Source organism: Myotis brandtii, unplaced genomic scaffold (genome assembly GCF_000412655.1).
Source record: "Myotis brandtii unplaced genomic scaffold, ASM41265v1 scaffold208, whole genome shotgun sequence".
Classification (NCBI taxonomy): domain Eukaryota; kingdom Metazoa; phylum Chordata; class Mammalia; order Chiroptera; family Vespertilionidae; genus Myotis; species Myotis brandtii.
Window position 1 is genome coordinate 5647976 of NW_005357764.1, and position 27456 is coordinate 5675431.

The 27456-nt window shown below is 50.9% G+C and overlaps 1 protein-coding gene and 1 pseudogene across 1 annotated transcript in view; one reads left to right on the forward strand and one right to left on the reverse strand.

Moving 5' to 3' along the window:
• FSTL4 (follistatin-like 4) overlaps window positions 1-27456 on the reverse strand; it is a 328791-nt gene that overhangs the window by 211667 nt on the left and 89668 nt on the right. The window lies entirely within an intron of this gene.
• Window positions 20992-21513, forward strand: LOC102260501 (annotated as a pseudogene).

The following is a 27456-nucleotide window of genomic DNA, read 5'->3' on the forward strand; positions in this document are numbered from 1 at the left end:
CCTTTCCCTCCACCCCCCCTTCCCTCACATCTTCCTTTCTCCCACACCCACCTTTCCCCCACATCCAACTCTGTGACACAGACTCAACTCTGAACCTGAACTCGCAGCAGAAACTCCTGGAGTTCATAATCTTACACAGACGGTAGGTGGCCACCTGGACGTCGGAACCATTGGACAAGAAAGTGGAATATCTCTGCCCCCAAACTCGGTGTTTCTCGCTGTGGCATCACAGGTATCCTGGGGGCAGATGGCTGCGCACCCTGTTCAGGCTGCCCTCCGAATTCTGTCGACCTGCACTTGGGTTGTTACGATACCACCCCAGGGTCCCCAGGGCCTGCCAGTCACCAGCTGGGGTATGAAGGCTTCCCTTTGGTGAGGGGTCCCTCAGCAACCACACTGGGCCTTCCTTCCTCTTAACTCCCTCACCTTCCCAGGCTCCTCACCTCTGTACTTCCCAGTTTCCCTGCTACAGATCAACTCGTCCTATGAAAGTGCCAGGCATATTGTCTCGAGAGGTATCTTTATTTCCCAAGAAAATAACAGGCAGGAAATGCTTAACCCAAAGGGATGAACAGGGAGGACGCTGGGCCCGTGACCTCTGGTTGAAGGTGACAGATACCCTGCAGCTGCTCCTGCTAACACAGCAAAAGATGAGACATTTGTTTTTCAAACATGTATGCACATGCTCCTCGCTGATTAGATTTCTTCACCTAAGTTGATTGCCTTTTCAAATGAACTGGGCCTTTTAGAAGGGGCGGGGCCTGCAGACTTCACTGGGGGAGGCCAAGGGCGCAGGGTCTTGGAAGGAGGCCCCAAGAGGGAGCGAGCAGAGGGAGACCCTGGGGAGGCCTATGTCGGTGGAGACCAGACTCAAGGAAGTTTCCACAGCAGAAGATGACACTCAAGGTCTTGGGAGAGGAGTGGGAAGGCAAAGGCTGAGAGCTGCACTCCGCTTTGGCATGGGCTGGACTGAACTATGGCAGCGTCGGACGCCCTGCGGATGCCGGGTAGTGGCACATCTCTGGGCCCTGGCCCTTCTTCTGGGCTTGGTGGACACAAGGCTGGACTTCCTCCTCAGCCGGGTCTCCAAAATGCTTTACTCGTGACTCGTGAAAGAGCTCTATGTCCACCAGCCACAAGACCACCCTTGCTGGCCACTGAGACTGGGTCAGGCCCCAAGAGTGGGAATCAATCTCTCTCTCTTTCTTCCCCCCAGAAAGACTTGTCAGGGGTCAGAGCACAATATCAATAGAGTCATAAGCTACATAAGCCTCAGATCTCCTTCAGGCAGCTTTGGCGCCACATAGGGAACAAGGCCCCAGTGCGCCGGGCCTGCGACTCGAGCCCCCATTGTACGTTGCGATGCACCACAAGCACACAGCCTGCCTGCTCGCAGAGAGGGGGGGGGGCCCTCTGCCCCAGCCGCTCTGCACTCTGCCCACCTGTGGCTCCACTTCTGCCCTGACGACTTCCTGTGTTTGCTCTTCAGATCCCTGCGTGGTGCGTGGACTCGCTGACAGCCTCCTGAAATATGACTGGGGCAACTGCATTCACAGGCAGCTTAGCCAGGACAGAGTAAATGCCCTGGGTTGGAATTTACAACTTATAATTTTCTGTAACATTGTTCCCAGGGTGGGGAGGTAAAGAAGGAACAAGAAGAAAGGCAGAAAGAAAGAAAGCGAAGAGAAGGAAATATAATTTCAAATGTATTCATGATATATCCGTTCCCCCCCTGTGGCTGCAGGGAATTTTATTTCTGCTGCAGGAGGGCCTGGTGCAGGAGCCGCGTGCCACGGAGCTGCAAACAGCTCGGCAGCCTTAACCTTCCCTTTGCTGGTGGCTTCCGGCCCGCCCGCTGCTGCGCCCTGGCCTGGCAGTTGGTCGTTCTCAGCCACTGGGCAGGACATCACGGGCCTCCTGGAGGTGGGTGCACCCGGCCCACAGAGATCCTGGCCCTCCCTCCCACACAAACAAAATTCTCTGGAGCCAGAATGAAACGGAACATTTGAAATTTGCTTTCTCCTTTATCTGATGCCTTCCCTTTGAAATGCTGCAAAGCTCTGAAGGGAGGCGAGCGAGCGCTGTGCGAAGGAGCCTTTTGGAAATGTCAGTTTCCATGTTAGCGAGCCAGGGCAGCCGGCCAATCAAATGCCGAGTGGCCGCCTGTGTCGTTTGCCGATGGGCGCCATCTACAAAGGAATCATCAGCATCTCCAGTCTGCGTGGCCCTGCACAGTTTCTAAAAGCCCTTCCTCACACATTTGCCCATTCAATCCGCTTCTGCCATTTAATCAAGGGTCCTTTAACTTCCAGAAGAGAAAGGGGGCACTGCAACCTTGGAAGGAGCGGACGAGGCCATTAATCAAGGGCTCTCCGAATAAGAGTGAGGAGAAGCCAATTCGTACAGCCGAGCACCAGATTCCAATTAGTGCACAAGACTGCGTCCTGGGATGAAGGGGTTAATGCCAATGTCACCGAGCAAAAGAAACACAGGGAAATTCATTCCCACAGCCTGGCCTTCGACAAGCAGCCATTTATCTATACGTTCGGCTCAGCTCTCCCTCCCCATTCCGCACCGAGAACAGTCATTGTTTAAAAATGTCACGATACTAATCAGCTTTTGCGGCAAAGATATGAAAAATGTATTGCAAGATCAAAAGGATGATATTGTCTCCCCGCAGATTACATATTCCGCCCACAGAAAGGGCTAATCTGATGTCCTCAGAGAGGAAATAGGTAAACATTTCCAACATTATTTCAATCTGTGTTTCATTTCTTTGAGCCTGCTCAAGAAAACAGTTATTTATGTATAAATAGAAAGGAATGATTTTCGTCCTTAAGAACTGAGTAATGGAAGCCTTGAAGCGTCCGCCTAGGGTTTTACAATCCCAGCCAGGACACTCGAGAGGAAACACAGATGTCATTAGCCAGGCTTCTGGGGTAGAGACAGCCCCGCCGCGCCTCCCCTTCCCGCCTGTCTCCCTCCCAGCTTGAAGTGAGTCTTGACATGGGCCAAGGCAGTGTCCTACCCCACATATTTCACAAGGGAGCCGGGGCTTTCCTTCATGGGACTCCGGAGAGGTGCCCTGCGGTTGCAATCCTGGCCTTCCCACATCTGGCAAGACATGTGTCCTCCGAGTCTGTGCCCTGCTGTGAAGTGGGGATGACCAGGCCTGAGGGGTGTGCCCGAGGCGGAAGGGCGACTGCTGGTCAGTCACGAGGGCCGCGACGAGGAGGGGGAGGGAAGAATCCAATGCTTTGAAACCTGCAACTTTTTAGATGTTCCAGCGAGGGTTTCTGAACAACCTGCTGTGTGCTTAGGCCTTGGCCAGCCTGCTGGGAAGGACACGGAAGGACATGAAATGTGGAGGTCGGTTTCACATATTCTAGACGGGGCGGGCAGGAGAGTCAGAGGGGAACTTCGATAGCCAGCTTCTGATGCCTTGAGTCAAAAGTGGAGCGGGTGCTGATGGGCAGGCAGCTCAGATCTCTGCCTCTCTAAGGCAGCGGATCTCAACCTGTGGGTCGCGACCCCTTTGGAGGTCAAACGACCCTTTCACAGGGGTCGCCTAAATACATCCTGCATATCAGATATTTACATTATGATTCATAACAGTAGCAAAATTACAGTTATGAAGTAGCAACGAAAATAATTTTATGGTTGGGGGTCACCACAACATGAGGAACTGTATAAAGGGTCGAGACATTAGGAAGGTTGAGAACCACTGCTCTAAGGGGAATGGCATTGTCACCTCCCTGTCCCCCAACAGGCCCCAACCACTTCCAACGAGGGGGTGCAGGAGGCTGAACCCTTCTGAGGTCCTTTCAGTCGGCAGGCTTCCGGAAACTGAGGGGTTTCCACTGTTTTTCTCCCATTTCCTTGGGGTATCAGTAACCACCTTGCCAAGACCTGCACGTGGAACTGATACCACAGCAAGAGCCGCTCAATACACGGGACAACCAAATGTGATTATGAATAGATCATAAATTCTAGATTTTAAAGAAACATGTGCTTCCTTTATCCAAAGAAAACAAAGACACTAATTCAAAAAGATATATGCACCCCTGTGTTCATTGCAGCATTATTTACAATAGCCAAGCTATGGAAGCACCTAGATGTCCATCAACAGACAAATGGATAAGGAAGTGGTACTTATTTATGATGAAATATAACTCAGCCATAAAAAGAACAAAATCTTGTGACAACATGAGTGGATCTAGAGGGCATTATGTTACGTGACATAAGTCAGAGAGAGACATATACCATATGATCTCATTTATATGTGGAATCTAGAATATAAATAAATAAACAAACAAAACAAAATAGAAACAAACACATGGATATGGAGAACAAGCTGATGATTACCAAAGGAAAGCTGGATGGAAATAACAAAAATAAACATGGTCTAAAATTTCAAGTCTAAATTATTAAATTTTGTTATTCTAAAATATTGTTTTGTTCTGAGAAATCTACCTTAAACCTGAGGAAATTCAATCAATAGATATCATCAAAACTCTGATGAGTGGACCAAAGAGAGTTAAAAAGAAAACAAGACAGTCTTTGTCCTCAGGCAGTGGCTATTCTGAGGCGATGGGTCATACAGAAGAGGGAAGACTCCCGTGGGTTTCTGGAGTCTGAGGTGTCTCTGGGACAGAGGGCACCGTGAGGTCATGAGTGGGCCAGGTTCAGACTGAATGTCAGCAGTAACTTTAGCGACATGAAATACTTTGGCTTTTATTTCTTGTTTTAGCCTCGATGTGCTCTGGGTTATACCCCCTGGACTAGTGAAAACTATGTTTTTGGATGACCATCTCCCCTTTCCTTTGAGGACTCACGTGACACTCCCCCTTCCCATCACGGCCACATGGTCCTATGCCAGTGCTCTTTCCAACAAGGGCTGCAACAAGGCTGAGTGGAGGTGACAGCGCCCCCTGGTGGGGAGGTCTGCCTGCCCTCTGTGGCTCTCAGAGGCAAAGCCCTGCTCCTGCCTTCGGGGACCAACCTTCTCACAGCTGGGTTACTTACAGCTGGTTGTTGTTTCCCACATGAACACGTTTCTTCTTTCTTCATTTTGTCTGTGGGCTCTATTTCTCAAGAGTCTAATCGTAGTCCTAGGCCCCGTCTCCATTTTTAAAAAAAGGAACAGGACATATTTTATAGTGAACCTGGGAATAAGAGACATCCAATGGGGCTCGACACAACCTGGAGGACCCTAACTGTATCTGACAGCCTCTTGGGAAACTTGCCACAGGCATTAGCCCCTGGGTCGGGGCAGGCCTGGGTTCTAGTCGAACCCGCTGGCTGTGTGCCCTCAGGCCAGATCCTGTGCCTCTGACACTCCGTTTCCTCATTTGGCAAATAGGGGCTTGGATTCAACTATCACTCAAACCCTCCCAGCCTTACGTGCTCTGAGGTCAGCCTCTCAACGCTCTGAAAGCTACACCAATCAAAAAACCCACAAAAACACGATTTCCTCTTCGATGTTACTGTTTTACGCATAACACTGGGTTCTCTGATATTAACCACTTGTGTGAAGTATTTTTTTTAAAAATCCTCATGCAAGGAGTGAGGATATTTTTTCCCATTGGTTGCCTCCAGCATGGGCCAGGAATCAAACCTGCAACCCAGGTATGTGCCCTTGAGCAGGCATGGAACCCGTGACCCTCCGGTGAGCAGGCCGATGCTCTAACCACTGAGAAACGCTGGCCAGGGCTGTGTGGAGTATTTTTAACCACATTAAGGCTTGAATAAAGTTTTGGAGGCTCGTCTATCAATCAACCCCCATTCTGGGGAATATGCCAGTGGAAAACTGCATTTTAGTTTCCCAAAGTCCACAAAACAGCCTCACCACAGACGACAGTCTGCTGGGAACAAAACCCTCCCGAGAATTGTGGACTGCTTGCACAAATCACTTACTCACAAGCATCCATTCATCTATACGTTCACCTGTCAACGCTGCTCTGCTATTAAAATGTCTAATCCGGAGGGAAATGCCATACTAGTGTGGGTTTTAATACCAATGTCTCAATATTGGACCCTGCCACCCATCCTCCCTGTCATCACAGACTGATGACTTCAGCGCTGGTTCTTCAAGAACAACGGGGTGATTCTCACATCCTCAGCAGTTTGGGTGCTTGCAGGCGACTTAATTCAATTCTTTAAGTAGATTACTGGGGCAATGACCAATTTCCTGCTCCACATATCAACTCCACAGGGTAATCTCCCAGGTTTAGTTCACCAACGTTTGTTGCTACAAATATGTCCTTAAAACATCTTGAGATGAATGCAGATTTGGTTTTCCTCAAACCAAAAATCAATCAATAAATCAATCAATCTAAATTTCCAAAGAAATTCGGTGGTTACAAACCTGCCGATAATGGACCAGACAAACCTGGGGGTTTGTGTATTTCACACCAGTGCTCCTGGAGACGGGCCGAGTGCTCAATCCTATTCACTATTACGCTTATTCATATCTAAGCATGTCATACCATTTAGATGATTTGTTATGCCTTTGATCAGTTTGGGTAATGAATCTCATACATTTTCTTCATTTGAGAACCCCTCCCCAACTCATTTAAAAAGAAAAGATCCAATGGCCTTGGATGTTAAAATTAGAAAATAATTACCCATTCTCATGAGCACACATCCCAGCCAGGATGAGGCCAGCTCTGAGCCTCTGTGGGGTTGCAGGAAGGGTCCTGCTGAGCACATAACCTCCTTATGAGGAGTAAACGATGGTCTCCATGTTCACACACCATCTGGCCTGGTCCCGAGCCATGCACAGATGCCACCATCCAAGTCGGGGCTATGGCATGAGAAAGGCAGACACAGTCCTCACAGGGACCAGGCAGCCAGTGATTCTACTTAGGTACTGAGCACCTGAAGGCAGGTAAGGGTAGAAAGACCAGAAAAGGCAGGCGGAGGTTGGCAGGCAAGCACTGACCTCTCTACCTGCATCACCCATTAGCTGCAGGGCAGTCCCAAGCCTTCATGTTCCAGACAATTCCACCAGGTCTGCATGGATCCCTTGTTCTGATTCAGTTCCAATCATACCCACCGGGACAGCCACTGAACGTGCACATGGCAACCGTCTCACGGCCCCCGGGTCTCGAGAATGCTCTCCCTGGCTTCTCTGCTCCCCACACTGGCATGGGGGTGTGGAAGTGCCCCCTCTCCTGCATCCACACAGAAGCCCGCAGCACAGCGCCTGCCTCTGCTGCCTGAGGTGAATCTACCAGGCCAGGCGCAGGGTCAGGGTCCCAGGAACAGCCCACATCACCGATGTTAAGGTAGCTATGTTCTCCAATGACAGAACCATTCTTCTCCGCAGGTTTTTCTGGTTAAATAGTGAGAAAGACAGTCCCTCCACCCCCAAACACCCTAAACTGCACTGTAACCCAGGCTCTCTCTTTCACAAAAGAAAATCATTTACTAGTTTTACAACAAAGCATCACTGGAGGGGCCCGTCTTGTGGGGCCAGCTCATGTGACTGCTGTGGCGGAAGCACCAGGGCTGCTGCCTAGCCTTCGCTGGCCCACAGCCCGGGCCCACATCCCCCTCCCCTCCAGTTCCCCCTCCACTTCTCCTCCCCTCCCCTCCTCCTCCTCTTCCCCTCCTTCTCCCCCTCCCCTCCACCTGCCCTCCCCTGAGGGACCCCTGTGCATCAGGATCAGGGAAAAAGTCAGCCCACCTGCCAAGTTTGAGGGAGAAATTCTCAATGGTTATGTGAAAGAAGAGCTCATTTTCTTATGTTTTATGTTTTCCCACAAAGCGTAGCTGATGGATCAAGAAATTTAAATCAAGCCTTTCGATGACCTGCCTTAATTTGGACCGTCTGTGCACTAACCCACACCCCTGGGCATTCTCCTCCACCTGGTGAAATGATCATTTGCCCACAGGGCATCTGGCCTCTCACTGTCGGCCCCTGAAAGGTGCCCCCACGTTGGCGTCCCCTGGCCTGTGCCCAGGCCATGCTCGCTCCTTCCTCTGCCATCATTACTGCCAGCCGAGCACCCACTCCACTTCCCACCTCGCCTGTCAATGCCCTTCCTACCTGGCTCTGCCCACCTTCATCTCCTCTGAGCTCCTTGAGGCCACAATTCTGTTCCACTTAAATGTTAAAAGCGCTGTCCTGTTTTACTCAGTGTCACTCCGTGTGCGCTGCGTTTTCCCCAAATGGAGAGTGCAGGCCCCAAGGGCAGGTCCTGAACCACACATCCCGAAGCCCCAGCAGGGACTGAGCCACAGTGAGGGCTGAGGCATATGGGGCAGTAGGGGACTTAGCGGGGAGACAGACCTGCACAGCAGAGAGCCTGAATTTCCAGGCACAAGTGACCCAGCACAGTGTCCCCTACCCCCACCCCCGCCGCTCAGGGAAGGGGCTCCCGAGATCACCCCCCCTGGCCTGCCTCTCATAGGGAAGCCATGGGCTGGCCCAGCTGTGTGGAGGAAAGTGCCCCCTGCCACTTGAGGGGCATGTCATCTCCAGCCGGGCCCGGCATGGGACCTGGGCCACAGGCTGGCCCAAGTGACAGCAGCTGCGTGAACCTGAATGGACGGACAATGCAGCCCGCTGAAGGCGGGAAGAAAAAAACCTAATGACGCGTCTGACAAACTGGCATGCAGACAAGCGTGACTAAAATAAATTCCAACCAGGATGCAGCGTTTCCAAGTAATTATAGCGATGGTTGAAGACGCAAGGTAGTTTGGAGGATGTGGGGAGCAGGATGCGTTTCCGCTGAGGCAGGAGAAGCAGATCAAAGAGCAGGGGCGAAGGCTGCTGACCCTGGGTGGGTTTCCAAGGGCCAGGCAGGGGCGTCCCAGATGGAGGGGGGCACCTGCATTCAGGTTTCTGTCATTTAAAATTCTTCCACCTGTGGAATCCCCCAGGCAATGAGTGCCACCCTTCCCTTGCATAAGCAAGTCCAGGGGTGCTAGTTTAAAGTACCCGTCTGGACTCCACCCAGGGATTCTGATTCCGCAGGACTGGGTGGGGCCCAAGGCTGTTGTAAGATGCCTTCCCAGTGGCTCTGGGGCTGGTCTGTGTCCTGGGTCTGAGAGCCACTCGGGTCCTGGGAACAGAGCAGACCTTCCGGCTACACCCTCCTCTGTTTTTTCAACACATCATCAAGGGCAACTTTAAAAAGATGGGTGTTTCTGTGTTGCAGGGCCCTCCTATGGGGACACAACGGGGTGGCTAGCTCATCCAAGAGACCTGACCCCCACCCTATGCCAATGGCTTCCAGCGCCTCAGGGAGAGGCCGAGTTGGATTTGCACGCTTTCGGGCGATGGAACAGGGAGAAAGGCTAACTTGTGGGCCTCACGTGGCTCTGAGTGGGAGGAAGGAGGACTTGGCCTCTGTCTCAAACTGCTCACACACTCTTTGAACAAGGTTCTCACCACATGTGCCTCCCACACAGGAAAGGGTGGTGCCGGGTGACCCCCAGAGTCCCAGGGTCCCCCCATCCCACCCCTCTCTTCCCTGGGGTAGTCCCTGATTTTGAGAAGGTTGAAGTGAAAGAATTCCTTGGGACAAGAGCATTTACCCATCCTCAGGGCTGCTCATCCATCTGTTGTCCATCCATCCGCCCACCCACCCATTTCCTCAGCCAGCAGGTACCGAACTCTCTCAGAGTGCAGATCCCTTGCCACCCGCTAGGACCACAGCGAACAAGGCGAGCCCCTCCTCTCTCAATTGCTCACAGTCTGGTGAGGGCACCAGAGAGACAAATGGACGCAACACAGCATGAACGTGAGATCAGCCCTAGGCCCAGGGGCACAAAGAAGAAAGTACCTGACTCCTCCCACCACGGTAGGGAAGGTTCACAAGGCAAGGGTGCCTGCAGGCTGAGGGAGCAGTCTAGGGTGACAGGAGGTGTGTGTGTGTGTGTGTGTGTGTGTATGTGTGTGTGTGTGTGGGGGGGGTGCACCCCACCCCACTGGGACAAAGGCTCAGCAGCACGAAGCGCAGAGCAAAAGCATGAGGAAACGAGAAGGTTTTGCAAGGCCTGCACGCAGGCAGGCTGGGCCTCTGGCTCCCCGGGCGAAGGGTTGCCCGGTCGCCTACAGGAGGCCACAGCTGTTCAGAAGTGAAGTAGGTCCCCATCTGTGCTACTTGAGTTTCCGGCAGCCCCTGTGGTGGCCGTGAGGAGGGCACAAGGAGGACAGGGAGCCCAGCTGGTGGCTGCTCTACTGATCCTCGCCACAGAGGGCGAGCCTGAGCCCAGTCAGTGATGGGCGGGGTGGGCAGGGGGACATGGAATCCGCCGACCTTGCAGGCAGGACGGCCAGGAGTAGAGACTTCCCCCAAACCCACCCCCCACGGGCATGCGGCTCACCTCACCAGGTGCTGGCCTCCTGTGCCCGCCCCTCAGCCTGCTTTCTGCCTGCTGCTCAGGCACTGCTGGCTGTGAACTAAACGCTCCTGAAATGCTTCTTACACTGCACTGAGGACGCTTTTCTGCCCTGAAACACTCGGGTGGTTTAATTTGTTTTCTGAAATAACAAAAGCAATTAGACTAATTGCCTTCAGAATGGGGCACTCACAGGGAACAGCCTCAACACCACGCAGGAGGGCCTGCAGACTCCTTCCAGGTCCGTCCTTTCTGGGGCATTCTGCCCGTCCTGTCACAGGCAGGTGTCTCGGCAATAGACGGGGTGCGGGTGCCAGGCGCTCACGGCGCAGCCCTGCACAGCTCCTCTGTGGAGAGGATGAAATAAGAGACGGATGCTTCCCACCAGCTCACACCAGCACACTAGCTCTGCACCAGCAAGGGCGCCGCCGGCCTTGCCCGAGTGCCATGGCGGTCCCTGCCCCGGGCGTCTCTCACGGATTGCAGATGACCCTGTCCTGTTGAGCAGGACCAGTCCCCGGGGACCACCAGGCCAGGGTGGCTGGGAAAGACGGCTGCATCTTGGCTCACCCGAGGCAGTGAATAAGCAGGACGAGGGAGAGCTCTGAGGGAAGGACGCTGGAGAGTTTTCACTGAGGCTCCCTGAAGCTTCTCAGAGAGCCTTACTCAAGTCGCCTGCTGTGGCAGAGGGCACAGCGCTGTGGACTCCCCGCCTGTTATAGGCGGAGCCACATTAGCGTCATAACACTGCACACCAGTTCACTATTCAGTAGGCCACACCCCAGGCCTAATGTCCAGGTGCCAGCCCTGAGATGCTTGGGCGCCAGCACTGGGCAAGCTCCCGCATCTGCTCCTGTGGTGCAATGTCCACCAAGGGGCTCCCGGTGGGCAGGGCGGCCATGACCAACGTCCTTTCTCAGACCTTACAGCTCAGTGCGGATAGCACACCTTCCCAACCAACATGCAGGTGCCCGGCAGGATGACCTATGAGTTATAACGAGACGCACAAGGGAAGAGCTGAGAGAGTCCATACAGGTGCGGGGGTTCAGGAGACCTCCCGAGGAGGTAACATTCCATCCGGGCCCTAATCATGGGCAGGATGTGAAAGGCAGGCATGGAAGAGAGGGCATCGTAAGCTGAACAAGTGCACGGATGTGTGAAGGCAGAAGACGTACCTGAGGGTGGCTGGTAGGGGCAGAGGGCAGAGGGCCAGAGGCAGAGCAGAGGGAGATAAGGTGGGAAAGACAGCTGGGAGCGGCCATGACCAACGTCCTTTCTCAGACCTTACAGCTCAGTGCGGATAGCACACCTTCCCAACCAACATGCAGGTGCCCGGCAGGATGACCTATGAGTTATAACGAGACGCACAAGGGAAGAGCTGAGAGAGTCCATACAGGTGTGGGGGTTCAGGAGACCTCCCGAGGAGGTAGCATTCCATCCGGGCCCTAACGCATGGGCAGGATGTGAAAGGCAGGCATGGAAGAGAGGGCATCGTAAGCTGAACAAGTGCACAGATGTGTGAAGGCAGAAGACGTGTCTGAGGGTAGCTGGTAGGGGCAGAGGGCAGAGGGCCAGAGACAGAGCAGAGGGAGATAAGGTGGGAAAGACAGCTGGGACCAGATTGTGAAAAGGCAGAATGACACACCAGTGACTGTTCTCCTCTGTGTTCTGGGAGAGCCAGCATCTCCAGTTCTGAGGAGGGTGAGCTGCAGTGGTCAGAGATGTAATGGAGTCAGGAATCTGCCAGAGATCCGTCCAGGAGAAGACATCACCCAGCCCATGACCAAAGGCTGGCTGAGACCACCCATGCTGAGCCTCTGCTGGGCACACCTGCCCAGGCACCAGGCAGGGGCTGAGAACCCGCTGAAGGAGAGAGCCAGTCTGATTCCTGTCCTCTGGGGGGGAGAGGGGGGTGTCCAGTGCACAACCCAACAATAAACCAGTAAACACATCATGATCCGAGCTGTTTGCAGGCGCATACAAATGGGGTAAGGGCTGTGGAGGAAATGAACAGGCACGGGCATAAGGAAGAAATGGCGGGGCGAAACCCACTTGGAGTGAGTGGACTTTTACTCAGTGCCCGAGAATGAGAAAGAGGGTGCTGTGCAGAGTCGGGGGAAGGGGAGCATGGTCATTGGAGGAGGCCAGAGTGTCTGGAGCCCAGAGGCAAAGGAGAGAGTGGGGACACGCTGAGATTTGGGAGGTAGGAAGGGGCTAGCTCACACAGAAGGGCCTGGTGGGGACTTGAAAGGGCGATGGGAGAGGGGAGCTGGAATTACCTTTTAGGTGGCTCACTCTGCCATGGGGAGAATGGTTTGTGGGGGGTAAGACTGGCAGGAGGGAAACCAGTGTAAGGGGATAAGGGTCATTCAGGTGAGAGGGGGCTGGCTTGTCTAAGTTGGTGGCAGTGGGAGGTGGAGATGTGGACAGATTTCAGATGCAAATACAGAAGGTGGAGCCAAGTGGACTTGATGCTGGAGGTGGAAAAGGGAGGGATGGCAGATGACTCAGTCTTCCCACTTGACAAGTGGGTGGATTTTAGTGCTGTTCCCTGAGCTGGGCATGGCCAGGAGGAGAGGTAGCTACGTCTGGGGGCTGGCAGAGAGGATAGAACAGTTTTATTCTGGGCATTTGACGCCTGAGATGCCAAGTGCTAACACCAGAAGGGCAGATGTTCCAAGCAGGTTGAGCAGAAGAGGAGGGTTCAAAGTGACAGGGTAGGCACACACATTTCTTCCTCCTCCTGAGTCTCAATGAAAATGACGTTAGAAGAATAAATCACATAGAAATGAAGAGAATGGGAGAGCTACCCTCACTGAGCAAGGGATTTAGAGACATTTCTGGAAGAACATTCATTGGTAAACAGCCAAGAAAGGAAAAGCCAGGATATCCTGAAACAGTGGTACAACCTAAAAGGATGTTCTAGATTGGGTCTAGAAACAGAGGCTCCGAGAGAGAGGACTCCAGACTGAAGAGACAGCTGATGACAAAAGAGGTAACCTGAATGAATGTGGGGATATGTGAAAGGCAAGTAATGGAGAGTGAAAAAGGAGAATCTATCCGAAATCGATGCCAGGAAAAGGTCTTCACTGCATGAAACAAGGGGTCAGTATGCTGGATGCACAGAGAATGAAGTGAAATATTAGGATGTAATTTGACTTGCCAGAGGACACTTTTATAGTCATAATAACATAAATGCAATTTATTTGCCCTCAACTTTTAGAATCAGCTTACAGATCAATGATGGGAGGCCATCCAAATGCTGGCATGGCAGGGACAGAGCTTGGTCACTGAGTCCAACCCCCAGCCTTTGGAGATGGATAAACCAGAACTGGAACAGGAAAGTGATTTTCCCAAGGCCCCTCAGACTGTGGATCGTGCCCGTGGCTCCTGCTCGCCTGCCCTCCCGGGCCCTGGTCTCCCATTGCCCACCTTGCCTGGCTCACTACTACCACGCTGGGCCGGGGAGCGTCTGCTGCGGTCCTGCCTTCTCAGCAAGGGCTGCTCTGACTTCCACAGAGTTTATCATCCAGTTCCAGTTCTGACAAGCCTTCCCCCACCTGCTTCTTTAGACACCTTTCCTCCCAGGAGGGGCAGCTATTTCCTCTCTGGAGAAGAGAACCTGGCCCGTCCAATGTGTTCTGATCCAGTGCTCTGTTCCTATCGCTTTTGGATGCTTCGCGAGAGGCATGAATTTGAAAAGAGAAAAGGATCAGCGGTGTGCTTTGTGCAGTGATACGTCAAGGCACATTAGCCACTCAGCCGTTTGCCAGGCAAGCAGCCCCACACCTCCGGGTCTGCGGGGCTCTGACGGGCTGGACAGAGTGCTCCTGGGTGTGTGCTATGCGTCCCTCCGGTGGCCTCTGTGGGTCTGAGATCAGAACTGACCAGGCATGCTTGGGTAAGGACACCTTTGGCAGCCTGAGGTGACAGCTGTCCACGTGGTCATGGGGTCAAGAGGTCAGCTGGGCCAGTCCTCTGCATCCAGACCAATGCCGCTGCCTAGACATGCTTCCTTGGAGACGTCTTCTAGAGAAACACGCTGCAGGGATGGTGTGATGTGCTCCACAGGAAAAAAGGCAGACTTCAGGTCTCACCTCGCCTCTTCCTGCTGAACTTTCTTCCCACTCTTGGTCCAGGGAGGCTCAGGGGAGCTAGCCCTCTTCAGTGCTACCCACGTCACACCTGGAAACGGAGACCTGGGTGTGCAGCATCTAGAGTGGCATCATACGCACAGGTAACAACAAGTGACAACTAGTAACTACAGAATGGGACACACACATACACACAGCCTCTCCACGGCCCCTGCATCCCCTCCCTCCCAATGCCCAGCAGCTCCAATCACGTCGCCTGAGGTGAAAGGACCAGGGCAGAGGGGACCAAGTATTTGGGGAGAAGCAGCAGGGGTGCAGGGCCCAGCTGGAGAACAAGGCACCCCTGGAAGGCGGACTCAGATTCTGCGGGGGCCAGGCCCTTCCACTCTAGCCCCCGAAGGAGCGCGCCCAGCCCCACCCATGCAGCAGGGAGGGCACAGGCCAGCGGCAAATGCCAGGGTCTGCCTGTCTGTGTGAATAATTCCCTTCAGCAGTTCATCAAGGGCGTTCCGTGCTCAGGGATGGGCAAACCTCCCTGGCGTTCATGACTTAGAGGCAGGCATTGCAACATTAAGCAGCTATTTGCGAAGAAGGGCCTTCATTTTTTGCTTCCCTGCCCTGGCATTAATAAGGAAAGCGCACCTAATTGCCAAGAATGGTTGAGGCAACGAGAGACAATTCTGAATGCCAGGGTCAGGAAAGGGCTGGGGCACTCCTGATTTCTCCTAAATGGTCTCTCCTCTGTGTCTTAGCAGCTTCCTCTAAGGGCAGTAAACAAACAGCAATTTCTTTGTAGTTTGGTAATTGTCTCATTGAAGTAGTCCTGTAATTTTAATTGATGGTGTTCACTCCCACCACCCGTGGGAGGAAGACAGCGCACTGGGTCCCCAGGGCAGCCTAAGTCATCCACGGCCCCAAATCGTCCCAATGTTCAGCTCCCACAGGGCCAGAGACGGAAAGGGAATGTTTGCGTGCCTCAAGGGGGCTGTGCGCCTCAGGTCCAGGCCAGGCCGGTCCCAGCCCATGGCCTTCGCAGACATACGTCGGGGAGGGTTGGGAGCGTCTTCGTTGAGAACTGAAACTAAGCTCCAGGCTTCACTTCCGGAGGTGCCTGCTCCCTTTAGACAACAACTGTATTGATTTTCCCAGTTAACTACCAACAGGTGGGAGAGGAGGGCACGCAACAAAATGCCATTTATAATTTAAAATTCTTTATTGAAAAGGGCTCCGCGGTAATAGGCCACCTTCAATCATTTCGAAGATGCCTTCACAAAGGAGGCACGGCATGTGAGATGGAGGGCGAGGGTTTCCCAGTGTTTCCCCTCCCCACCCCTCCTGCCCTCAGCCCTCCTGTCAGAAAGCTATTTTATCTCCGGGGAAGTTTTATGCCAGGGATATATGACCAGAATACATGAAGGTCTTTTAAATTTATTTTCAATAGCCCTGCTTACTCTCTTCCCTCTGAAATATTTAGCATCTAACTCGTTCTTTCTGCTGCTAGCAAAGTCTAGGTGCAGGTAGGTGGCTCGGTAGAGATGGCAGAATGTCACACCAAGGTAATTGTTTCTCTTTATTTCCTCTAGATAGAGAATAAGTAATAGGCGAGTCTGAATTAACGGGCGGTGCTTCCATCACCGGCTCCAGCGATAAACATAAAGCAGGAGATTGAATTTGGAGTGGTCTGCATAATCAGCTCCCCGCCCCCCCTCCCGCCCCCACTTCAGAAGCCTGCCTGAGAATGATCTACATTCCCGGCCAGTTCTGCTCTGGGCTGTGACGGTTCCCACCCTTTGGAAACTCTGAGCGGAGGAACTGCCTTCCGTATCCGACTTCAAGAAGAGTGTGGGCCAGTGGGATCCCCCTCATGGAGCTCTGGGCAGTGCAGGGGGGGCAGGGGGGAGGCAGGGGCAGAGTTCAGGGAAGAAGGAGGGGCAGAGAAAAGGCAAGGAGTAGAGGCAAAAACCAAAGTGCTTGAGGTCGGCAGGGAGGTGGGAGAAGGTAAGTGCATGGGGCAAAAGCGAGGCCACAGCAACCAGACAAGAGCCTTGACGGGCGTCTGAACCAAATGGAATCAACCCCCAGACCTTCCGAAGCCTTGTCACTGAGCTTCAGGTAAGTTGTGCGAAGCTCGATTACAAAGCCACGAAGGAAGCGGATAGCCGTGCGCCCGCCCGCTCGGCACCCTGTGGAGGGCCCCTCCATTTCCTTATCTCCTGTGTACCTCATTACATTCCGTGTTAATATGCAGCCCACGTGGGCTCTAAATGAATATTGGTCTAAGCACTTGGTTTAGCTAAAGTACACTGTTACTATCTTACACCAATGCTCTTATACCTTGCAGAATAATTTGAGATTGAGAACAAAGTTTGTTTTTTCCCCCTCCAAGCATTTTAAGCAGACAAGGCATAAATATTCATGAGTGATAGGAAAGCTAGCGAGAGAGAAGTGGTGGCGGAGAAAATGGTTCTGTGAAATTTTTATAGCCCAGCCACTTACTCTGAACAGAAAACAGTACATCAGATGTCAAAGCTGCCATCCTCACCAACCGACGCCCAATTTCTGAGGCGAGAGAGGTCTCTGTCCCACCAACGTTTCCGAGTCCCCTTCCCTCCCCCGTCACAGTTTCTCTATTCAGGAGCCAGAGGTTGTCCTTTCTGTGGAGAATGGACCTCCCTGACCCCATGTCTGTGGGACCCACTGAGTGATCTTTCGATGTATACACATACATTATAACTAGAATTGGAAGACTGGTTTGTAAGTTCCTTCTCACGCCACAGTGTGAACCCCAGGAAATGGCTGGATGAGGTCAGGAACCAAGCGAAGTCTGGGTCAGATACACTCAGTGCCTGGGGCTGGGGTCCTGGGATCCTTCAGGTGGATCAGCATAAACCCAATTGGCCCACCTGAAGGTTATAACCAGGACCTTGGCCTCTTTGGCAAAGTGTCTTCACACCTGGGGCTGAGCCTGGCACAGTGGGTGCTTAGTAAACCATTTGTGTTAGTGAAGATTTTTTGCATGTTCTGCCATCACCGCTCTGCTCAAGGAGCCAACAGACGAATGCCATTGATATGCAAATGTTTACCCACTATGTTTCAGTCTGTTTAAAATAACTGTTCAAATGACTCACTAATTGTCCGTGAGAATAAATCATGTAACAATTCCACAATATATATTTTTTTTAAATCTTAACATCAGGGAGGGAGGCTGGGAGGAAGGGAGGAAAGAAGGAAAGGGGAGGGGGGAGTTACAGACATTCCTTAAATCTGCTATAGCTTAAGTGGCTTATAAAAATATTGCTCTGATTTCTCAGGAGAGGGCGTCAAATTTCTCACAAATGACCAATAAGCAGCTCCACCATTTTTCTCTCTGATTCTCCCGGCTATTCTAACAAATTCCACTCCTTCCCTGCCTACCCACTAGATTGCCACTCCGTGGGGCATCTACCTCATGCTGACTACTCTGCTCGGTGGTTTTCATACGTCTCATTGAATCCTCCTAGCAAACCCGTGGAGACGGGGCTTGTAAGTCCCCACCTTGCAGACGAGGAAACTGAGGCTGGAGAACATATGTGGCTTGTCCTGGGCCACAGAACCGGTTGGCACCAGAGCTGGGAATCAAACTGCTTTGTGGGGTTCCTGCTTTTACCCAGTTCCCCGTATTTCTCTCTTCAGGAAGGTACAGGGTGGCAGACTTGACCCCTTAATGTTTTGTCTGCTTCTCTTCTCTGAGAGAACAACCGGCTGCATTTTAATTGGCTCCGGCGACAATGTTACTGAAAGCATCTTCTTTAAACTTTATCTTCAAAACGCTGCAAGATCCTTTTTCTTTCTTTCCTGAAAAGTGCCACTTTCCCAGAGAATTCAGAGAGAAATTTGCCCAGATAAGTGATAACTCCGTTGGCGGGTACTAAAGCACACCTCTCATCATTGCAGACATTTCATATTACTTTGTGCTTCAATTACTGAAAAGTTTCCATTGTCTGGCTTATGTGACTTCATCAGCGATGGCATCTGAGGCAGATGCCAATCCATTAACACCAGTGGGACAATTTTCTCTTTCCCAGTCTCACGCTGGTGAGTATGATTGTAGGAGCGGGTTTCATTAGGGAGCAAATTATGTTCTTCCATTCGAGGCCCCTTGAACCCCAAGCCACTTTCGATGTTCCTCCAAGATTTTACTGATGAAAAATAGGTGGGAATTAACCATATAACCAATTCCATGATTTTTTCCCCCTCTCTTGAAATGTATGCTGTGGCCCCAAATGGACTTAGATTCACACAGCTACCTTCATCCTCACGATTTATGAGGTGACTGTACACACAACCAGTCTAAAAATACCATGACTGCTCATCTGAAATTCTAAGTTTCCTGGTGAGATACAAGTTGCCTGTCTCTGGTCTGCTTCTATCAGCGACTCGGGTTTGAACCACAGGAGTGAGCATCTGTAACTGCGGTAATAGGCAGGGGGTAAATAATGCATTTTCAGGAGAGAGCCTTATTTTGTTGCAATTTTAGAATGCATTCCCAATATTAGAGGCCTGCAAATTTAATCTTAATTTCTTCCATGATTTTCTCTTTAAGGTTCTCCATTGATCCCCTGAGTCAAGAAAATGAGTAGTTTATCATCTGCCTGATCAACAATGGCTGAGTTCACCCACGTTGCCTCCTCCGTTTCCTTCCATCAGATCAGGACAAGATTTTAATTTTTCATGAAGAGTGAAACTGTGGCTTTTTACATGGCCAGATAACTGGGGTAATCGGCTGGCACACAGTAATGCAGTTTCAGCTGGAGGCTCCCGAGGCCACTGAGCTGCCCTCAATTGTGGAATGGAAAGGACACTGCCTTCTCAGGTGGAGTTGGTGGTGGTGGTGGGGGGGGGGTTTGAAGGGATAGGGGAGGGACGTACACACAATGTGGAGACCAGCCACATCCCACCCACAAGGCAGCCCATGGGTGTGTCTTGAAAGTATACAGATAAAAGACATTCCTTCTGTCTCAAATCTTTGAACATTTTCCATGTGAAGTGAAATTATTTGGGTAATTCTTTAAGTAAAACAAAAATGTCAAATGCTGGGGAAAGCATCTAGAAAAGTTTAAATAAAATAGAAATGCTGAAAAAATTTTGAACTCCTTGCTACATGATCTTATATTGTCTCGTGTTATTTCCTTCATAGCACACTTACCAGTCCCTAACACTTTTAGGTTTGTTCGCTTGCTAATTGTCTCCCTCCACTGCAATGATGGTCCCATGGACAGGGGCCTTCTGTGTCTTGCTCACTGCAGGCTGCCATGGTTCAGACCAGTGCCAGGCACACAGAAGGAGCAAAATAAGTGTTTTCTTGGGTCAATGAATGAACTGGGAGTCAGCAGCCTGAGTCTAGCCTGACTCCAGTGATGACTTAACTGTAACAGGTACAAGACATCTCTGAGACCCACTTTTTTTCCATCCAAAGACAATGATACTATAGCCAATAAATGGAAACTACCCAGATCTTCCTCAACTGGTGGATGGTTGAACAAAATGTGGAACATAGGATGCTATAGGATTCAGCAATGAAAAGGAATGAAGTTCTGATACACAGAAGAACTGTAAGAATGTCTGCTCAGTGAAAGAAGCCAGACCCTCTAGGCCATACATTTATTTTTAGTCCATTTATATGAAATGTCTAGAAGAGGCAGATCTATAGACAGAAAGTGGATTAGTACCTACAACTGGGCATGAGGTTTCTTTTGGGGGTGATGGAAACCTTCTAAATTAGATTGTAGTGATAGTTGCACAGTTATGTAAATATAATAAAACCATTGAATTGTACAGTAAACACGGATGAGTTTTATGGTATGTAAATTTATCTCAATAAAGATGTTTTAGAAAATGAAATACTCCTGCATCAATAATCATAGGAACAAAGCCTCAAGTCTACTGACCACACAGACAAAGTTTTGGTCAAAGTAGAGATAACATCTAGGCCTCAGTTGTGTTTCAGCTGCAGGCCCAGAAAGCAGCAAGACCAGGCAGGACAATGCCATGGCTGACGTCAGGACCGGCGACGATGACTAATGAGCCCTGCCCTGACGCCAGCCAATCAGCAGAGGCCACAACCCTGAGGAGACACACCTGGAAAGTTGATGAATGTTCTATTGAGACCCTCCCCTGAGACCTTCAGATAAAAGGCCTTAAGAGCTGGTCACAAGCTCATGGTCATGGCTCTATGTGGGAGGTGGGTAAGGAGACACTGCTTGAGCTGGGTAACCTCCAGCTGCCATGGCTTGCCCCCTGCACCCACAGGCTTCTAGTGGACTGGTTTCACCAGAGGGAAAAACACCAGCCATTGAGTTAAACAGAATCAGGATTCCAGCAGCATCGCGACACGGTCTCTGTAAGGAACCCGTGCAACATTTTCAAGTTCAAGATGGGCGCCTGAGCTATGTAAACGAGACTTCCCCACCTTTCTCCTTTTCTCACTGAGCTTTTTACTTATTTTTTTAACCTGGACATGACACACTAAAGGACCTGACAGAAATAGAACTGAAGGCGTTCTAAAATGACAAACCGCAGGGTCCGGGATGCTCACAGCATCCACGGCACCCACCCTTGATATCTGGTGGACGAGATCCTTCGGGCGCGAATCTAGGAGCCCAAGTACTGGAAAGAGGACGGCTTTGGGCTCACGGCTGAACTTGTAGTCAATGAAGCCATGGAGTTCAGGTTTGTGGGAGGTGTCTACGGTGGCAACATAAAGCCAGCTCCCTTTCTGTGTTTGACCTTGAGGATGCTTCAGATTCCACTGGAGAAGGAGCTCATTGTTGAGTTTATAAAAAATGAAGACTTCAAGTATATCCACATGTTGGGAGCACTTTACATGAGGCCAACAGGCACTGCAATTGATTGGAGCCACTACAAGTACTTGGAGCCTCTGCACAACGACGATAGAAGAATTAAGAGCCACAACCAAAATGGGAAGTTTGAACTGATGCACGTAGATGAGTTCATTGATGAACTACTCACGGTGAGAGAGTCTGATATCATTCTGGCCCGGCCACAGAAACGATGTGGAATCCAGTGAAGAGGAGGAGGAGAAATTGGAGAGGGTACCATTACCTGACCACCACCAGAGAAGCTACTGAGACTTGGGCCAGCCCCGTTGTTCTCCCACACTGTGCTGTAGGAGAAGGAGGACCCCCCCCCCACCTTGTGCCCCCCCTCCCCCTCACTGAGAGAAGCATCAGAGCTGGAGTCCAAGAGGGCACGGCAGCAGGTCCTGAGACAGACAGCACATCCTGTTCTAGTCCCCGGGTCATCACCACAGTCACAGACATGGAGCCACTCAAAATTGCCTGGAAGGCCTAAGAAAAGCCACCCAAGAGCCGGAGAGAGAAGGAGGAATGGGCTCAGTTTGGCTTTAGTCCGTGGCCTCCTGCAGATATGAAGGCATCTCTCCAGGTAGAAGGATTAAGGTCTACTCCCGAGGCAGCTATGAGAATATTTTATGCGTGTGTGTTTTTTTAACCTAAAAGTTTCTCCACTCTATTTTTTAAATGAAAGAAGAGCTGAGTTTTGTGTCTCTTTTTGAGTCCTAATCCCTGTTTGAGGGATAATGGTCCCCAAGGGCTGCTTTTGACTCCTTTGTAAAACCAACACTGAGGATTGGAGGGGTGGAGGGTATGAATGACCAGGAGAGGATGTGACCACCTAGTGACTCTTTTGTTATTAAAGTTAATACACCATTTTCAAAAAAATAAACAGACTCAGATGCCTGCAAAAAAATGAAACACTACCTGTGTGCCGAGTTCTTTCTGTGGTCTTTGGGAAATGCATACAGGTGTAGCTACTATGCCTTTCACCTCCTTAAACAAAACAAACTACATACAAGACTCAAAAACTATTTTGAACAAAGAAGGTGACACTCATTCCTCCTTCTCCGTGAGGATCAAATGAGACAATGTTTATCAAAGCGTTTGACACATACGCGAGAAAAAGCTGGTGCGCATCTGATGGAATGCTGGCACCGCTGACCACACCCGCCCTGGCACAGAGCAGGCAGTGTGGGGGACCCAGATGCTGGAGCTCGATGCCTGGGTTTGAAGCTGAGCTCTGTCATCTACTGGCCCCAGGATCTTGGGCAAATGACTTCAACTCTGTAAGCCTGTTTCCTCATCTGTAAAATGGGAATTTTAATATCGACCTCATTGTCTCCGATCTGAACCTGGTGCAGAGTAAGCCCTGTATAAATACAGGTGGGGCAAAAGTAGGTTTACAGTTGTGAATATTCGAAACAGAGTTTATTCTTGTATAATTATTTATCAACTATTGTATTATTTTCTATACAAACAACTGTAAACCTACCTTTGCCCCACCCACATTTGCCATTACTACTATTTCAGTTTCTCATTGAGACTGAAAAGCTAAATGCCACCACAGTGCTCGAACAGCCATCTTACTGCACCAACGGCCAGAACATTGCTCCAAGTGACGGCTGGACAAGCAAAGAGCTTTCAAATTCACCAAGGTTTGCTTTGGGAGGCATTCTCTGATTTGACCTGAGCCACCTCCTTGCCCTGATAATGCCTGGCTTGGGTCAAGTTAAGTCCATGCCTACCAGTAGCTGCAGCTCCTGGATAGCAGATGAGAGGGCCTGTGTGTGTGAGTGCTGGGGGCCAGCGTCTCCTCTGTCCTAGTCTTTTCTGCTACATTTTCTCCAGTGATGCCTCTCTTAGAATCTCACATCTGATCCTTAAGCCTCTGGTCTCAGATGACCTTCCACATGACCCTGAAGAAATGCTTCGTTAGATGATGAGCCTCTGTTTTCCCAGGAAGAAAAACTTGATGTTTACTTCCTTTGTTCGCTTCGGCAGCACATATACTAAATGAGATTTCTCTCCCGAAGGTTTACCTGTTCAGGAAACGAGCAGCCCCTGACCGAGCAGCAGGCCGTGCACATCACGTTGAGACCTGGGGGGAGGGAGAAGACGAGCCAGCCCGTGACACGGACGCAGTCCCGGCAATCCCAGCTGCGCCCGCAGTCCAGGCTGCAGGGCACAGTGGCCATCGCCTAATAAGCTTAACGAGCCAGCCCGGCAGCGGCTGGGGACCGCAATGTTTGCCGAGCTCATTCTGAGAGCAGGCCTATGTCTGGTGCCTGCACAAGCAGCAAGCATGCGGCCCAGGTATTTGGGCCTTGGGATGTTTAATCCCTGCTTGGGGTTTGGGTTGTCAGTTTTCTATCTTTTCTTTTTTTTTTTTTAATCCTCCCCCCGGGAAAATTTTTTTTTTTTTTTTTAATCCTCCCCCCGGGAAAATTTTTTTTTTTTTTTTTAATCCTCCCCCCGGGAAAATTTTTTTTTTTTTTTTTAATCCTCCCCCCGGGAAAATTTTTTTTTTTTTTTTTAATCCTCCCCCCGGGAAAATTTTTTTTTTTTTTTTTAATCCTCCCCCCGGGAAAATTTTTTTTTTTTTTTTTAATCCTCCCCCCGGGAAAATTTTTTTTTTTTTTTTTAATCCTCCCCCCGGGAAAATTTTTTTTTTTTTTTTTAATCCTCCCCCCGGGAAAATTTTTTTTTTTTTTTTTAATCCTCCCCCCGGGAAAATTTTTTTTTTTTTTTTTAATCCTCCCCCCGGGAAAATTTTTTTTTTTTTTTTTAATCCTCCCCCCGGGAAAATTTTTTTTTTTTTTTTTAATCCTCCCCCCGGGAAAATTTTTTTTTTTTTTTTTAATCCTCCCCCCGGGAAAATTTTTTTTTTTTTTTTTAATCCTCCCCCCGGGAAAATTTTTTTTTTTTTTTTTAATCCTCCCCCCGGGAAAATTTTTTTTTTTTTTTTTAATCCTCCCCCCGGGAAAATTTTTTTTTTTTTTTTTAATCCTCCCCCCGGGAAAATTTTTTTTTTTTTTTTTAATCCTCACCCACGGATACATTTTTATTGATTTTTAGAGAGAGAGGAAGAGAGAGAGAGAGAAGTATTGATCAGTTGCCTCCCAAAGGCACCCTGATTGGAGATTGAACCTGCAACCTAGGTACGTGCCCTGAGCAATAATCAAACCCAAGCCTTTTGGTGTACAGGACGATGCTCCAACCAACCGAGCCACCCAGCAGGACCTAGGTTTTCGTTCTGATCCTAACCACTCCTGAGCCTCCAAGCACTGCTGTGGAAGGACTCACCACAGGTGCTAAGCCACTCAGCTAGAAAGAACATTTTCTTTGTTCATTCATTCAGCAAGTGCCTGGATTTGTAAGGGTGACAAGCCAGACATAGTCTCTACATGCAGGGAGTGATCCAGAATTGACCCACCCTGAGGAGGGCAAGTTCTGCTCCTTGGACAGCAGCCTAATGCAAGGAGGATGGGGGAGCTGCAAACTCCTGTCCTCGGCACCTAGGAGGGCACCCCTACAGCAACAAGCCCTGAGCACAGGCAGAGAGACCTGGATCCCAGCTCCTGGGGATAATGGGTCTGGAGAGCAAGGGAGAGAGGGAGGGGCGGGGAGGGAGGGAAGAAGGGAGGAAGGGAGAGGAGGCAGCTGACTCCAGGTGGAAAGGGAAGACATCTGAGAAAGATGAGCAGGACCACAGCCAGCCAGTCTGCCTGCACACGCAGTCCCTGTTTCACTAAAAATGAATGCTAATCGATGAAGGGAAAAAAATGCCACGCGAGTTGTTTGTTTGAAAAAGAACAAGGGAGCCAAACTGCAATGCCAAGAGACGCAAACTCAGATCCAGGCTTCTGGCTGGCACTGCTCCGGCTCGGGCTGCGGAGCAACACTGACGGCATGCCGCTGAGGACAGCGCGGGAGACCCTTAGCCATGGCCAGGCTCCCAGGAAACTTTGCCAGCCAGGGTGGGGGCTGCGCAGGGGTCAGTCTGATTCAGCCCTGATTGTCACAGGCCCTGAGGAAGCCACAGGAATGGCCGGCTTCCAGAGAACCCTGCAGGGGCTAACACAGGCTGACCCCACTTTGCCCATTGGTGCCCATCACTTCCTGCCAGGCAACCAGCTGGCTGCCCGGAGTAGAGCCTTGCAGCTCACCCTTAGTCCGAGTGGGAACACAGATCTATACGCCCAGCTATCAAGGAAAAGGCTGGTATATGCTGGCCGGGGCTATGACTGGACTCGCTCCTAAAGCCAGACCTTCTAAGACCATCCGAGTCACCAATGGATGGGCCAGTCGTCCTCATCATGGACCAGACCCCGCTGACCCCGGCCCCGGACAGGCCTCATTACTTAGCCTACAGGCGAAGGCCAGTTCACCAGCCAGCCTTTCCCTTGTGGTGCCACTTCCTCCCAGAGCTTCTCACTGCCAGGTTTTATGGTTCAGCAAGGTGCATGCGGGGCATGGTGGTGGGAGGCCAGGAGGCTCCAGGGCAGGTGGGAGCCTCTGGGCAGAGGCAGGCAGGGGGTCAGCAGAAGATGAAACCCTTTCCTGCTGTCGATCCTGCCACACAGCCCACAGGACGCCTCCTTAGCCCTCTCCCAGGCGAGTGTCCCAAACCATCTGAACTAGAGGCGCTGGCTGCAGTTTCCACCTCCTCCAGCTCCTCCCTGTAGCCTGGAGGCCTCCGGCAAGAATGTCCACTCCCACTATTTCCCTTTGGCCCCTCACCTCCCTTATCCTCATTCCAAATTCCCAGCATCCATCGCTCTCCAGCCACATGGCTGCTTCAGTGTCCACTAACCAAACTCTGCTGTCCCTAACTCCCTGTCCACCCTCTCCCAGATGAACCTTGTAGGTCCATGCAGTTCCTCTGTCCCCTGGGTGTGGCACCTTCTCTGCTGCATAGCAACCTGGGCAATTTCTTTATCTCCCAGGCACGGACCCTTGAATGAATGAAAGTCAGCAGCAGAAGTGGTGTCTCACGCACTCTGAGCCCCCTCTCTGCAGAAGCTTGAACTGTAGGAAGAAGACTGCTTTCTGAGAAGGATGTTTCTCTCCCAGGCCTCCTTGCATAGAACTTTGAAGACAACACTGGAAGAAAGGCCATTTCCACTTGCACAAGTTGAGCATTTAAAAAAAAAAGAAAAAGAACTAGAAATAATTAAAATTCTTGTTTTCTTCACTAACCAAGAAAGGCAGAGTAGAAGATGCCCACTAGCTTATATGTGAGGGGAACTCTGTTCTACGCTGATGAGAACCATCACGTGTCAATGAAAAGCATGCTTCGTGTAAGGCTTAGAGCAGCTCACCTGCGAATTCCCACCCCTCTGCCTGGCCAGCAAGAGAACCACCTCTGCTACCCAGACCTCCACTGCTTTCTCTGCACCTCGAGGTGGCTCTTTCCAGACACCACTCAGGGACACTGTCTACTGTCTCTTACGTGACAACGCAGTGACAAGAGCCTGGTGCCGGCAATCGGGACAGTTCAAGTCTAGTCCCAGCTGATGTCGGCAGGAGGCCCTGTGTCCCTCTCTGTAAAGTGGGGGTGCCCCCGCCTTACTTCGCATGGTCATCATCGGGATACGCTGAGATCGTGTGTGTGATGGCGAGGGCTCCCTGCATGCAAACAGCTTGTGTTTATTAAGCAACAATTCTTCCTGCCGTAGGAAGATGCTTTGAGTTCAGGCTAACTCTCATTTAGGGATGATTTGCAGGCTAACTTCACCCAAAGAACTTCCCTGGCTCCTCTCTTGTTTTTATCTCTTTGTCAAGGATTTCAATACATTTATATTACCCTTGATAGAAGCTGTGAATTTTGGTATAAAAATGAAATGTGACTGCCTCAGATAGGGCCACTTCTCTACCCAGAAAAAACCCCACAACCTATTTATAAGACATTCCGGAGCATCAAGAGTTTGTCTCTGGCCACAGAGGGGACCCTGCAGCAGCCCCGCAGGAGGAACACGGTTCTCTTACTTAGCGTGTGCTTTGGAATAAGTACGGAGCCAGAGGGCACATTCACAGCCAGCTCTTGGGAGCAGGTGCTAGAAATATCTGCCTGGAGACTCAGAGAGGAGGCAGGAGGTAGCCCTTCATGGGCAGCTAATGGCGCTGATTCCTGCGCAGCCAAACCTCCCACTTCT